Source organism: Papio anubis, chromosome 12 (genome assembly GCF_008728515.1).
Source record: "Papio anubis isolate 15944 chromosome 12, Panubis1.0, whole genome shotgun sequence".
Classification (NCBI taxonomy): Eukaryota; Metazoa; Chordata; class Mammalia; order Primates; family Cercopithecidae; genus Papio; species Papio anubis.
The window spans coordinates 115,564,482-115,577,363 of NC_044987.1; the positions used below are offsets into that span (position 1 = coordinate 115,564,482).

The window sequence follows — 12,882 nt, forward strand, 5'->3', positions numbered from 1 at the left end:
GTATTAATTTCTTACATCAATTTGGAAGAGAATCAAGATATCAATGCTAGAGTGTCTCTTATGCATGAACATGGCGTCTCTTTTGTCTTACAATGACATTTGTATACGTACAGTCTATCTTACAAGTCCACGCAGGACTTGCACATCTTACGGAGTGAGACAGCTTAGAGACAGCATAGAGTAGTGGTTTTAGGAGCAAAGGCTTCAGAACCAGGCTGCCTGGGTTTCAGTCCTCACTTAGCTGCTTACAGTGTCATCTTGGGTTTCAATCCTGTTGGTTTCAGTCCTCACCTAGCTGCTTACAATGTCATCTTGGGTAAGTCAGCCTCTCTGTGCCTCATTTTCTTCATCTGTAAAATAGGGGCTAATGTTTCTACTTCATGGGGGCACATAGTAAATACTCGGTAGTTGGTAGCTGTTGCTATTATTTTGTTTTACCCCTAGGTGTCTTATTTTTTGTTGCTTTTATATATATTTATATGTAAATATATATAAATAGTGTATATATATATTTTTAATTACATTTTTAAATTATTTGTTGCTGGTGTTTAGAAATGCATTTGAGTTTCAGAAATCTAGCAACCTGGTTAATCTCTCATTAATCCTAATAATGAGAATTCTTCTGGATTTCCCAAATGGGCTGTCATAAATCAACTTGCAAATAATGGCTTTTGTTTCTTCCATTTCAAACTTCATATTTTTATGTCTTTTTTGTTCTTTTACTGAGCTGGCTAGGGTCTTTTTTTGCTTTTAGCTGAACAGCCTTTTCAAATAGGTAGAGTCTTGACAACAGTATAACCTTGAATAAAAGTGGGAATGGTGAACACCTTGTCTTATTCCTAGTTTTTAAGAGAACATTCTAATGTTTCACTATTAAAGTATTTGCTGTAGATTTCTGGTGTGTATCTTATATGTCAAGGAATGTTTTTCTACTCCAAGTTTGCTAAGAGGACTTATGATAAATGGATGTTAAGTTTTACCAAATGCTTGATACAAATCTGTTGAAATGATAGTATTTTGTCCTTTAATCTGTTAATGATGAAGATGACACGCATAGGTTTTCTAATGTTAAAGCATCTTTACATTCCTGGAATAAATCTAACTGGTTCATGCCTCCTTTTTTTTTTTTTTTTTTTTTTTTTTTTTTTGAGACAGAGTCTCGCCATGTCACCCAGGCTGGAATGCAATGGCTCGAACTTGTGGCTCACTGCAACCTCCGCCTCCCAGGTTCAAGCGATTCTCCTACCTTAGCCTCCTGAGTAGCTGGGATTATAGGTGTGCGCCACCACACCTGGCTAATTTTTTTTTTTTTTTTTGAGACGGAGTCTTGCTCTGTCGCCCAGGCTGGAGTGCAGTGGCCGGGTCTCAGCTCACTGCAAGCTCCGCCCCGGTTTACACCATTCTTTCATGCCCCAGCCTCCCGAGTAGCTGGGACTACAGGCTCTCGCCACCTCACCTCGGGCTAGTTTTTTGTACTTTTGTAGACAGGCTTCACTGGTTAGCCAGGATGGTCTCCACCCCTGACCTCGTGATCCACCATCTCGCCTCCCAGAGTGCTGGGATTGTGCTTGAGCCACTGCCAGCCCGGGCCCTTTTTTAATCTTTAGTAGAAATGGGGTTTCACTCACCATGTTGGCCAGGCTGGTCTCCAACTCCTGACCTCGTGATCCACCTGCCTCCCAAAGTGCTGGGAATAGAGGCGTGAGTCACCATGCCCGGCTATTTTGTAAATACATTATTTGTTTTGCTAATATTTTGTTTTAAAATTTTTCATTACTGATCATAAAAGAGATCGGCTTATAATTTTTCTTTCTTGGGTACTGAGGTTATGTTAATTTTATGAAATGAATTAGAAAGTGTTTCCTCCTTTTGATCCTCTGGAAGAATGTATATAAGATTAAAATGATATTTTCTTTGAATGTTTGGTAGAATTTGCCTGTGAGGATAATCTGGACTTGGTGTTTTCATTTTCAGAAGAGTTTAAACTACTCATCACTGTCTTTTTTTTTTTTTTTTTTGAGACAGAGTCTCGCTCTGTGGCCCAGGCTGGAGTGCAGTGGTGCGATCTCGGCTCACTGCAAGCTCCGCCTCCCAGGTTTACGCCAGTCTCCTGCCTCAGCCTCCCGAGTAGCTAGGACTACAGGCGCCCACCACCTCGTCCAGCTAATCTTTTGTATATTTAGTAGAGACGGGGTTTCACCGTGTTAGCCAGGATGGTCTCGATCTCCTGACCTCATGATCCGCCGGCCTCAGCCTCCCAAAGTGCTGGGATTACAGGCATGAGCCCTCATCACTGTCTTTAATAGCTGTAGAACCTTTCAGGTTTTCTCTAGCTTCCTTAATAATTTCTGTTACATTATATGTTTCTAGAAATCTACCTTTTTCATCTAAGTTTCCAGCTTTACTTGGATAAAGTGGTTTGTGGCATAGTCTAATATTGTAAATCTTTGCTTAATCTGGAGTATGTTCCTTGAAAAACAGTTCTAGGTTTCTAGATTTTATTAGCCTCTTAAGACTAATATATATTTGCTGTCTATTTTATGAAATTTGCTTTATGCTGCTTTCTTTTAGACTTTTGGCTTATTTGACTGTCCCTTTATTTTTTACTTCTTAATGGCTGCTTAATTCATTAATTTCAGCATTTCTTCTTTTCTCATATAACTACTTAAAACTGTTGTTTCCTTTAAAAAATAATAAAATAAAGTTTCCCCTAATACCTGCTTTAATGGCATAGCAAAGTTTCGATATGTCATATTTTAGCGTTTGGTTCTGAATATTATCTGATTTATATTATAACTTCTTCTTTGACCCATGAGTTCTTTTCAGGGATGTTTTTATACTTTCAAATGCATTCTCTTTAAAATTATCTTCTTATTACTGATTTCTAATTTAATTGTATTTTAATGAGAAAAAGTAGTTCTCATATTACTGATTCTTTGAAATTTATTGGTAAAGGTTGGGTGGGCATAGTAGCTCATGCCTGTAATCCTAGCACTTTGGGAGGCTGAGGCAGTTGGATAGCGTGAGTCAAGGAGTTCAAGACCAGCCTGGGCAACGTGACCAGCCTGGTCAACCTCATCTCTGAAAAAAACAAAAAAAAGAAAAAAAAAGCAGGGTGTGGTGGCATGCACTTTAGTCCTAGCTACTCGAGAGGCAGAGATTGCAGTGAGCTAAGATTGCACTACTGCACTCCAGCCTGGTGACAGAACAAAACCCTGTCTCAAAAAAAAAAAAAAGGAAATTTGTTAATAACTTACTTTATTCCTAAATGCAAGATCAGTTTTTGAAAACATTCTATGTATGTTTGAAAAGACTGTGTATTCTGCTGTTGTGGGGTTCCGGCTTCCATGTGTTCATTTGAATATTGGTAATGTTAGCTTTTTTTTCTGTTTAACAATCAATTACTAAGAGAGGTATGTTAAAATATGCCCCTATGATAAGTAAACTTCTCACTATCTTATACTTCTGTCAGTTTTTGTGGTATTTATTTTTAAGCCATTTTATTAAGTTTATATAGGTCTAGAATTAACTTCCTGATGATTCTCTTTCTAGTAATTCTATTTTGTCTAACATTATATATTCCAACTTTCTTTTGATTGTTATTTATCTAGTATAACTTTCTAGTCTTATTCTAGGTGAATTCTTATGAAGAACATATAAGTGAGTTTTGTTTTATAAATCTGATCTATATCTTTTAGGAGTTTAATATATTTATACTTACGGTGGCTATTGATATCCATAGGTGTTTTTTCTGCCATCTTAATTTATGCTTTCTATTCTTTTTTATGGGGGTTGGGGCTGTCTCTATTTCTGGATGACTCTTTAGCCCTCTTTGTCTCCTTTTGAATTCGTTAACAGTTTTTCTCTCATTCCATTTTTCTTTTTTTTTTTTTGAGACGGAGTCTTGCTCTGTCGCCCAGGCTGGAGTGCAGTGGCACCATCTTGGCTCACTGCAAGCTCCACCTCCCAGGTTCACGCTATTCTCCTGCCTCAGCCTCCTGCGTAGCTGGGACTACAGGCGCCCGCCACCACGCCCGGCTAATTTTTTGTATTTTTAGTAGAGACAGGGTTTCACTGTATTAGCCAGGATGGTCTCGATCTCCTGACCTTGTGATCCGCCCGCTTCGGCCTCCGAAAGTGCTGGGATTACAGGTATGAGCCACTGCCCCCGGCCTCATTCCATTTTTCTAAACTGTGCATTCAAAAGACAGACATTCAATTTTTATTTTTTTAGTTTACTCTCAAGCTTTGAATGTGAATACTTAAGGGTTTAAAGTTAGTCAATTTCCATTCTCTTCTGAAACAATTAAAGGCCCTAAGAAATACTTTAATCCAATCAGTTCCTCCCACCACGCTTGCTGTACCATTTACTGTGCGTTACTCAGACATTGCCATTCTTGTTTTATAAAAGCAACGTTTGTTTGAATTTCCCTATATTTTTACAAGTTTCTTTGTCCATTATTTCTTTTTCTATCCTTGTCTTTCCGGACGTTTCTTTACTTTTACGGTATATCCTTAAGACATTACATGAAATGTGTGAGCCAGCCAGGGTCCCCAGTGACTGTGGCTCTCTGTGATTCACATGCCCACACTGAAGAGGGCTGACCTGTGTAACCATTGGAATGTTGCAGCAGTGATGGAGCATGACTTCTGAGGCTGGGTCGTAAAACACATTGCACCTTTTTGCCTTGCTCTTTCTTGGGCCACTCACTGCGGGATGCCAGGCTGCCATGTCATAAGGTTATCAAGCAGTCCTGAGAGGATTCCGTGTGGAGAGGAGCTGAGGCTCCCTGTCAACTGCTAGTACAAACTTGCCAGCCTTGCAAGGCAGCCACATGGGAAGCAGATGCTGTGACCCCATCAAGGCAACTGTAGCCCCAGCCACCATCTGGATGGCAACCTCACAAGAGACCCTGAGCTAGGACCACCTAGCCCAGCTGCTTCTGAATCTCTGACACACAGAAACTGTGAGATAATAAATGTGTTTAGCAGCCCGGTGCAGTGGCTCCCATCCCAGCACTTTGGGAGGCCAAGGCAGCCAGATCACGAGGTCAAGAGATCGAGACCATCCTGGCCAACATGGTGAAACCCCATCTCTAGTAAAAATACAAAAAATAGCTGGGCGTGGTGGCTCACGCCTCTAGTCCCAGCTACTCGGGAGTCTGAGGCAGGAGAATTACTTGAACCCGGGAGGCAGAGGTTGCAGTGAGCCGAGATCGCGCCACTGCATGCCATCCTGGTGACAGAGCGAGACTCTGTCTCAAAAAAAAAAAAGTGTTTTAAGTTATCAGTTTGTTACATAGCAGTAATTAATACACATTAGTGAAAGTCTTCTGGTAGTAAACTGTGTTTTTATCTTAAAATGTTTTTTGGTTTTGGGGGTTTTTTTGGTAGAGACAGGGTCACCTGCTATGTTGCCCAGTCTGGTCTTAAACTCCTGGGCTCAAGCGATCCTCCCACTTCAACCTCCCAAGGTGCTGGCATTACAGGCATAAACCACCACATTCAGCCATCTGAAAATATCTTCAATTAATGCTCATTCCTATAGTATGTTTTATCTGTGTATACAATTCTGTTTTCACAATTATTTTCTCTCAGCACATTGAAGAAATTTTTTATTTTCTTCTGAATTCCATTATTGCTGTTAAAGTCCATTGTCAAATAAAAGACTTATATCTAGACTATGTAGAAAACCTAACACTGAACAGGGTGCGGTGACTCATGCCTGTAATCCCAGCACTTTGGGAGGCTGAGGTGGGCGGATCACTTGAGGTCAGGAGTTCAAAACCAGCTTGGCCATCATGGTGAAACCCTGTCTCTACTAAAAAAATACAAAAAATTAGCTGGGCATAGTGGTGCGTGCCTTTAATTCCAGCTACTTGGGAGGCTGAGGCAGGAGAATCGCTTGAACCCAGGAGGCGGAGGTTGCAGTGAGTCGAGATCATGCCACCACACTCCAGCCTGGGTGACAGAGCGAGACTCTGTCTCAGAAAGAAAAAGAACCTAACACTCAACAAACACCTCATTTTAAAAATCGGCAAAAGATTCAGGCCAGGCACAGTGGCTCACACCTGTAATCCCAGCACTTTGGGATGCCAAGTTGGGCAGATCACCTGAGGTCAGGAGTTCGAGACCAACCTGGCCAACGTGGCGAAACCCTGTGTCTACTAAAAATACAAAAATTAGCTGGGCGTGGTGGCACGCGCCTGTAATCCCAGCTACCCGGGAAGCTGAGGCATGAGAATCACTTGAACCTGGGAGGCAGAGGTTGCAGTGAGTCGAGATCGTGCCATTGCACTCCAGCTAGGCAACGGAGCAAGGCTCTATCAAAAAGAAAAAAAAAAAAAAAAAGGTAAAATATTTGAGTAGAGACGTTACCAAAGAAGATATGCCAAATAAACACTTGAAAGGATGCTCAAAATCATTAGTTGCTTGAGAAAGGCAAATTAGTCACGAGGGAAATCCAAATTAAAACCACATTAAATAAAATAACAAGAAAAAAATCAAAAAACCGTAATAAGATAACAGTTACTGAAATGGCCTTAATCAGAAAGGCAGACAATAATAAATGGTGGTGAGGATATAGAGAAACAGGAACCCTCATACATTGCTGGTAGGAATGTAAAATGGCATAGCCACTTTGGAAAATACTTTGACAGTTTCCAAAGAAGTTAAACATAAATTTACCGTATGACCCTGCAATTCCACTGGTTAAGTATATGCCCAGGAGAAATGAAAGCTGGGTCCAAAGCGTTCAAAGACTTATATGTTCATAACATCATTACTCTTTAAAACTAAACAGTGGAAACCACTCAAGTGTCCACCAACTTGTAAATGGATAAATAAGTATTATTCACCAATAAAATGAATAAAACACTGATGCATGCTACAAATGGGTCAGTCTCAAAACGCACTAAGGGAAAGAAGCCAGACAGATTGTATTGTCCGTTTTGTATGAAGTATCCAGAAAAGACAGACCTATAGAGATGGAGACTTGATTGGCTTCCTGGGAGGGAATGGAAATAGGGATTAACTGTAAATGGGCACAAAGGGTCGTATTTTGATGATGAAAATATCCTAGTACTGTATTGGGGTGATGGTTGCACCATCTAACAAAGTTATTGAAGATCATTGAATTGTACATTTAAAATAGGTGAATTTTGGCCGCGGGCAGTGGCTCACACCTGTAATCCTATCACTTTGGGAGGCCGAGGCGGGTGGATCACCTGAGGTCAGGAGTTTGAGACCAGCCTGACGAACATGGTGAAACCCTGTCTCCACTAAAACTACAAAAATGAGCTAGACGTGGTGGCAGATGCCTGTAATTCCAGCCACTCGGGAGGCTGAGGCAGGGGAATCGCTTGAACCCAGGAGGCGGAGGTGGCAGTGAGCCAAGACTGCACCATTGCACTGGTGCAACTGGTCTGCCTGGGCGACAGAGCAAAACTGTGGAAAAAAAAAATTGGTGAATTTTATAATATGTAAATTAAACCAATACGGTTTTGTTTTTGTTTTGTTTTGTTTTAAGTTGTCAGTCTGGGTGCTTCTGTCTTTTTCTCAGGCAGCTTTTAAGTCTTCTTTGTCTTTGGTATTCTACACATTCACAGTAATATGTTTGATTGTAGATTCATTTTTCTTTACTCTCCATTTGAATTTATTGGGCTTTCTAAAATGTGAGCGTGGGTGGCCTTGGTAAATTTTGGAAATTTTTTTGCCATTGGCCCTTTGAATAATGCCCCTTACCTATTCTATTTCCTTGGAGATTCATTGCATCTAGATTAGATTTCAGCTCTAACTTCTCCGTTTTCTAGGTCTAACTTTTCTTTTACACTTTTCACTGTCACTTTGCTATATTTTGTGTAAGTTCTGACTGTCTTCCACTGTACAAACTCCATCAGTCCCAGTGGCCTGTAGGGGACGTGGTGTGTGCTTATGACTTCCCATACATAGGTAACAGGCTTTACCCCTGGAGCCAGGGTGGTGTCACCTTCTCCAGGACCAAGTGGATTTCCACAAACCGTGTTGGGGAGGGGTGTGAATTGCAATCACATGTACTGATCATTCAACCCGGAAACCTGAGCGTCGTCTCTGATTTTTCCTTCTCTACTCTTGGCATCCTGTAGGTTGAAATGTCACAGGGTTGATTCCACTTTCTAAATGTTTCTTGAATTGAATTTTTTTTCCTTTTGATCGCAGTGACCACATTCCAGGTTCAGGAATTCATCATTTCTCACCTGGACATTTTCAGTAACTTCCTAACTCTTCTTGTCTTTATACTCACCAGTTCCAGTTTACTCCACACACTTTGACCAAAGTGGACTTTCCAAAATATAGACACTATTTCGTTCATTTTTAAAAATTTCAACTTTTATTTTAGATATAGTGGATACATGTGCAGATTTGTTACTTGGGAACATTGTATGATGCAGAGGTTTGTAGTACAAATCCCGTCACCCAGGTAGTTATTACAGTACTCAATAGGTAGTGTTTTAAACAAACCACCCCACCCAGCTCCATCTCTAGTAGTCTGCAATGTCTGTTGTTCCCATATTTATGTACATTTGTGCTCAGTATTTAGTGCTCACTTAAGTGAGAACATGCATTTTAAAGAGAGTATATCTGCATTTTAATGTTACTCCTCTGTCTAAAATCCTTTAATTTCTACGTCCCAACATAAGATCCAGATTCTTTTTTTTTTTTTTGAGATGAAGTTTCACTCTTGTTGCCCAAGCTGGAGTGCAGTGTTGCAATCTCGGCGCACTGCAACCTCTGCCTCCCGAGTTCAAAGGATTCTCCTGCCTCAGCCTCCCAAGTAGCTGGGATTACAGGCACGCGCTACCACGCCTGGCTAATTTTTGTATTTTTTGTAAAGATGGGGTTTCACCACGTTGGCCAGGCTGGTCTCGAACTCCTGATCTCAAGTAATCTGCCTGCCTCACCTCCGAAAATGCTGGGATTACAGGCGTGAACCACCATGCCCGGCCCATATACACTCTTCATTTCCAACCTACTTCCCTGCTTTCTTAAAGAACCAGTTCTGTGGCTTTGAACATGATGTTCTCTCTGACTGGGGTGGTCTTCCCCCTCCCTGCCAGGTGAGCTCCAACTCATCCTTATTTTCTGTGAAGCCTCCTCTTACTCCCCAGGAAAGACGTCAGATACTCCTTCTGCATTCAATAGTAACCTGCATATGTCTCAAGTAAAGCACTCATAAGTTACGCTGTTGTTTGTATGCCATTCTCACTAGACTGAGAATGCTCTGAGGTCAGGGATCATTCTTGATTTACTTAGCTTCATCCCTGTTCCTTCATTGGTCTTTTTCAACAGTGACTGTCTATCCCAGGGCTACTGGTAGTTCTTTTTCAAGTCTGTTTTGGGCAATGCAAGGATAGCAAAAAGGAAAAGGAAGATTTCTTAGAAAGGGGAAAGGATCTCCAGGTTTAAAAATACTTTCAGAGGCCGGGCGTGGTGGCTCACGCCTGTAATCCCAGCACTTTGGGAGGCTGAGGCGGGCGGATCACGATGTCAGGAGATCGAGACCATCCTGGCTAACACGGTGAAACCCCGTCTCTACTAAAAATACAAAAAAAAAAAAAATCAGCCGGGCGTGGTGGCGGGCGCCTGTAGTCCCAGCTACTCAGGAGGCTGAGGCAGGAGAACGGCGTGAACCCGGGAGGTGGAGCTTGCAGTGAGCCGAGATCGCGCCACTGCACTCCAGCCTGAGCGACAGAGCCAGACTCCGTCTCAAAAAAAAAAAAACTTTCAGAAATGTTCTGAGAGGAGCACTTCGGATATGCCAGAGTCTATGCTAGGAACTTTTCACATTTACTAGTTTGCACAGCAGTTCTATTTTCTAGATGAGAAAGCTTACAATACTCTCTCTGCAATACTAAAGGAGCTACTTTGGACCTGAGAATTTTTGTATCTGGTTTTAATAAGCAAAAGTCGCCACCCTACCTTTGAGGCCTGTTTCCCAATCCAGAAAATTATCATCAAGGAGATTGCAGAGAGAGATAGAAAATGCCATACATTGTGTTGGTCTGTGCAAGTAATTGGCATTCATAATCCAAAGATAAACACCCTGAGTAACTGAAAATTTTCTTAGAATCTTATGTGCCTCTGCTTTCTGCTTCATAGAAAGCCACATCCTATGGCTATGGAGTAAAATATCCCTAAGAATGTTCCTTGGTTCTGTTTATTGTTTGGGCTTAAGTTTTTTCTCATTCTCTGATATTCTCCCATTTGAGCGATTTCAGGATGAAATTGCCCCATTCAGACATTTTGGGAAAGAAAATTTGGTTGCTTTGCTTTTTTTTTCTCTTGAGACAGGGTCTCTTTGTCACCCAGGCTGGAGTACAGCTGCGTGATCATAGCTCACTGCAGTCTCATCTCACAGGCTCATGTGATCCTCTCACCTTAGCCTCCTGAGTAGCTGGAACTACAGGCCCGTGGGCACGTGTGCCACCACACTGGGCTAATGTTTTTTTTTTAATGTTTTTAGTAGAAACAAGGTCTCACTATGTGCTCAGGCTCGTCTTGAACTCCTGAGCTCAAGCCGTCCTCCTGCCTCAGCCCTCCAAAGTTCTGGGATAGGCATGCAGCACCATACCTGATCTAGTTGCTTTGCTTTTGAAAAATCTGCTTTAAGGTTACTGGTTTTAAAATAATGTCTTAAGCTGGGTGTGGTTGCTCACACCTGTGATCCCAACACTTCAGAAGGTTGAGGCTGGCAGATCACTTGGACTGGAGTTTGAGACCAGTCTGGGCAATATGGTGAAACCTCATCTCTACTAAAAATACGAAAATTATCTGGGTGTGGTGGTGTGCACCTGTGGTCCCAGCTACTTGGGAAGCTGAGGTGGAAGACTCACATGAGCCCAAGAGATGGAAGCCGCAGTGAACTGAGATCATCCCACTGCACTCCAGCCTGGGTGACAGAGCGAGACCCTGTCTCAAAAATGCATAGATAAATAAATAAATAATGCCTTAGCTCATCGTTTCACAATCAAAATTATGCTATTTCATATGAAATAATAGGTTCAGCATCTACATATATTTGGGTAACCTCTTCAGCAGTAAGAATATACTGCTCAGAAATTTACTTGTTGGTGTTATTGTTGAAGCTTGTTGAGACTTTCACAGGTGCCTATAAAATAGAAACAATTTTAGAAATGTTTTTACTCTCACAAAGGAAAACCTTTGTCATAGTTTTTTTCTATTGGTTTGCTCTTTATGTGAATAAATGCTGTTAAGGGAAGAGGCAGAGCTTATTCTTCCCATCTTCTGATTAAAGAACTCAAGAGGGGAAAATGCCTTGCTCATATGACACAGCCATTTCTTGGTAGGACAAAGGAGTAATCCAGGTCACTTGTCTTCTATTCCTTGCATTTATCCACTCTGGTCACAAAGGGACCAGTGCAGGACAGGCAAGCCGCAGAATTGGGGCTTAGCCCAGGAAGGTTCTTTGCTTTGCTCAGGAAAGAATTCAAGAGTGAGCCAGTGGTAGAAGAAAACAGTTTTATTGAGGTGGCAGTGTTACAGCACCGTGACTGCTCTGCAAAGCAGGGATAGACCCTGTCCGTAGGCAGGCTAAAGCGCTGTGACTGCTCTGCTGAGCAGCAATAGACCCTGTGGGCAGCCTCAAGAGCAGCCACTCAGTGGCAGTTCTGCAGTCATATTTATACCCACGCTTAATTACATGCAAATTAAGAGGCAGATTATTCAGAATTTTCTAGAAAAGGGGCGGTAACCTCCAGGTTGTTGCCTTGGAAAGGGGTAGTGACATCTGGGTGTTGCCATGGCAGTGGTAAACTTACATACACTAGTGGGTGTGTCTTGTGGAGTGGTGGTGTTGCCTCTTGTCTTTACAGCCGGTCTTCAATCTGGTCCAGAGTAAAGTTCTGCCTCCTACCTCATGACCATCATTTTGATTTGGGGTCTAACTGTTCAGGTTTTTATTTCATCCAGATCTTTGTTTCTCCTTTCTTCCCCTTTTTTCTGTTCAAAATGTGACCACTTTGCTGTTTATTGATATCTTATTAGAAGGGTATTAGCTGGGTGGTAGTGGCATGCACCTGTAATCCCAGCTACTTGGGAGGCTGAGGCAGGAGAATCGCTTGAACCTGAGAGGTGGAGGCTGCAGTGAGTCAAGATCACACCACTGCACTCCAGTCTGGGTGACAGAGTTAGACCCTGTCTCAAAAAAAAAATAAAAAAGAAAGAAAAAAAAAGGAGATGGAGGGGGAAATGGAATATGACCATTTCTCTCTTAGTGAGCCTCTCAAATTTGCATGAGGGTAGGTTAGAAACAGCTGTTAAATGCAAGTAGAGGATCATTTGTAGAAATTATTCAAGGCTGTTTCTCCTTTATCCTACAGTCACGTATAAACTAGAATTATTTAGAAGCTTTCAAAAGATTCTTGCCACTATATTTTGTTCTTTTCTGTACCCAGTTATCAAGTAGACCGCCTTATTATTTCAGACTTAGTCTAATGAGAGCTAAATGATTTCTTGAGAGAATTTGCTTGTGCTCAAGTATGTCCTCACTGAAGCCTTAGCCCAGTTACTCAGTGATCTCCTTTTGTGTAATTTAGAACTTAATTATGCACTGTCACGTTTGTTGGTTAATTGTTTGATATACTTAAATCCTGTCCTTTCAACTAGGTTATGAATTGCTCAAAAGCAGAGATTATGCCCAATTTTTTCTTTTTAAGCTCCTAGCACAAAGCTAAGTACAGAGAAGACGTACAGTAAAAGGCTGATGGAGATCTTTCTGGGAACACTCTATCAGTGGCACTCTGTCCTTCCTGCTGGTGGCAATGGGAATGTTCTCTGCAAGGGCTCACAAGGGCTCGCATGCCTAGGAAGTGGAAGAGAAATGGC

General features: G+C 41.7%; 1 protein-coding gene across 4 annotated transcripts in view; it reads left to right on the top strand.

Moving 5' to 3' along the window:
* Window positions 1-12,882, top strand: part of PACS1 (phosphofurin acidic cluster sorting protein 1) — a 171,547-nt gene that overhangs the window by 97,278 nt on the left and 61,387 nt on the right. Inside the window, exon 1 of one of the 4 annotated variants that reach the window (XM_009185599.4) lies at window positions 10,832-11,950. The exons of the other annotated variants lie outside the window; for them this stretch is intronic. The gene's annotated coding sequence lies outside the window, so the exon portion shown is untranslated. Of the gene's footprint in view, window positions 1-10,831; window positions 11,951-12,882 lie in introns of those variants that run through there. 4 annotated transcript variants of the gene reach the window in all.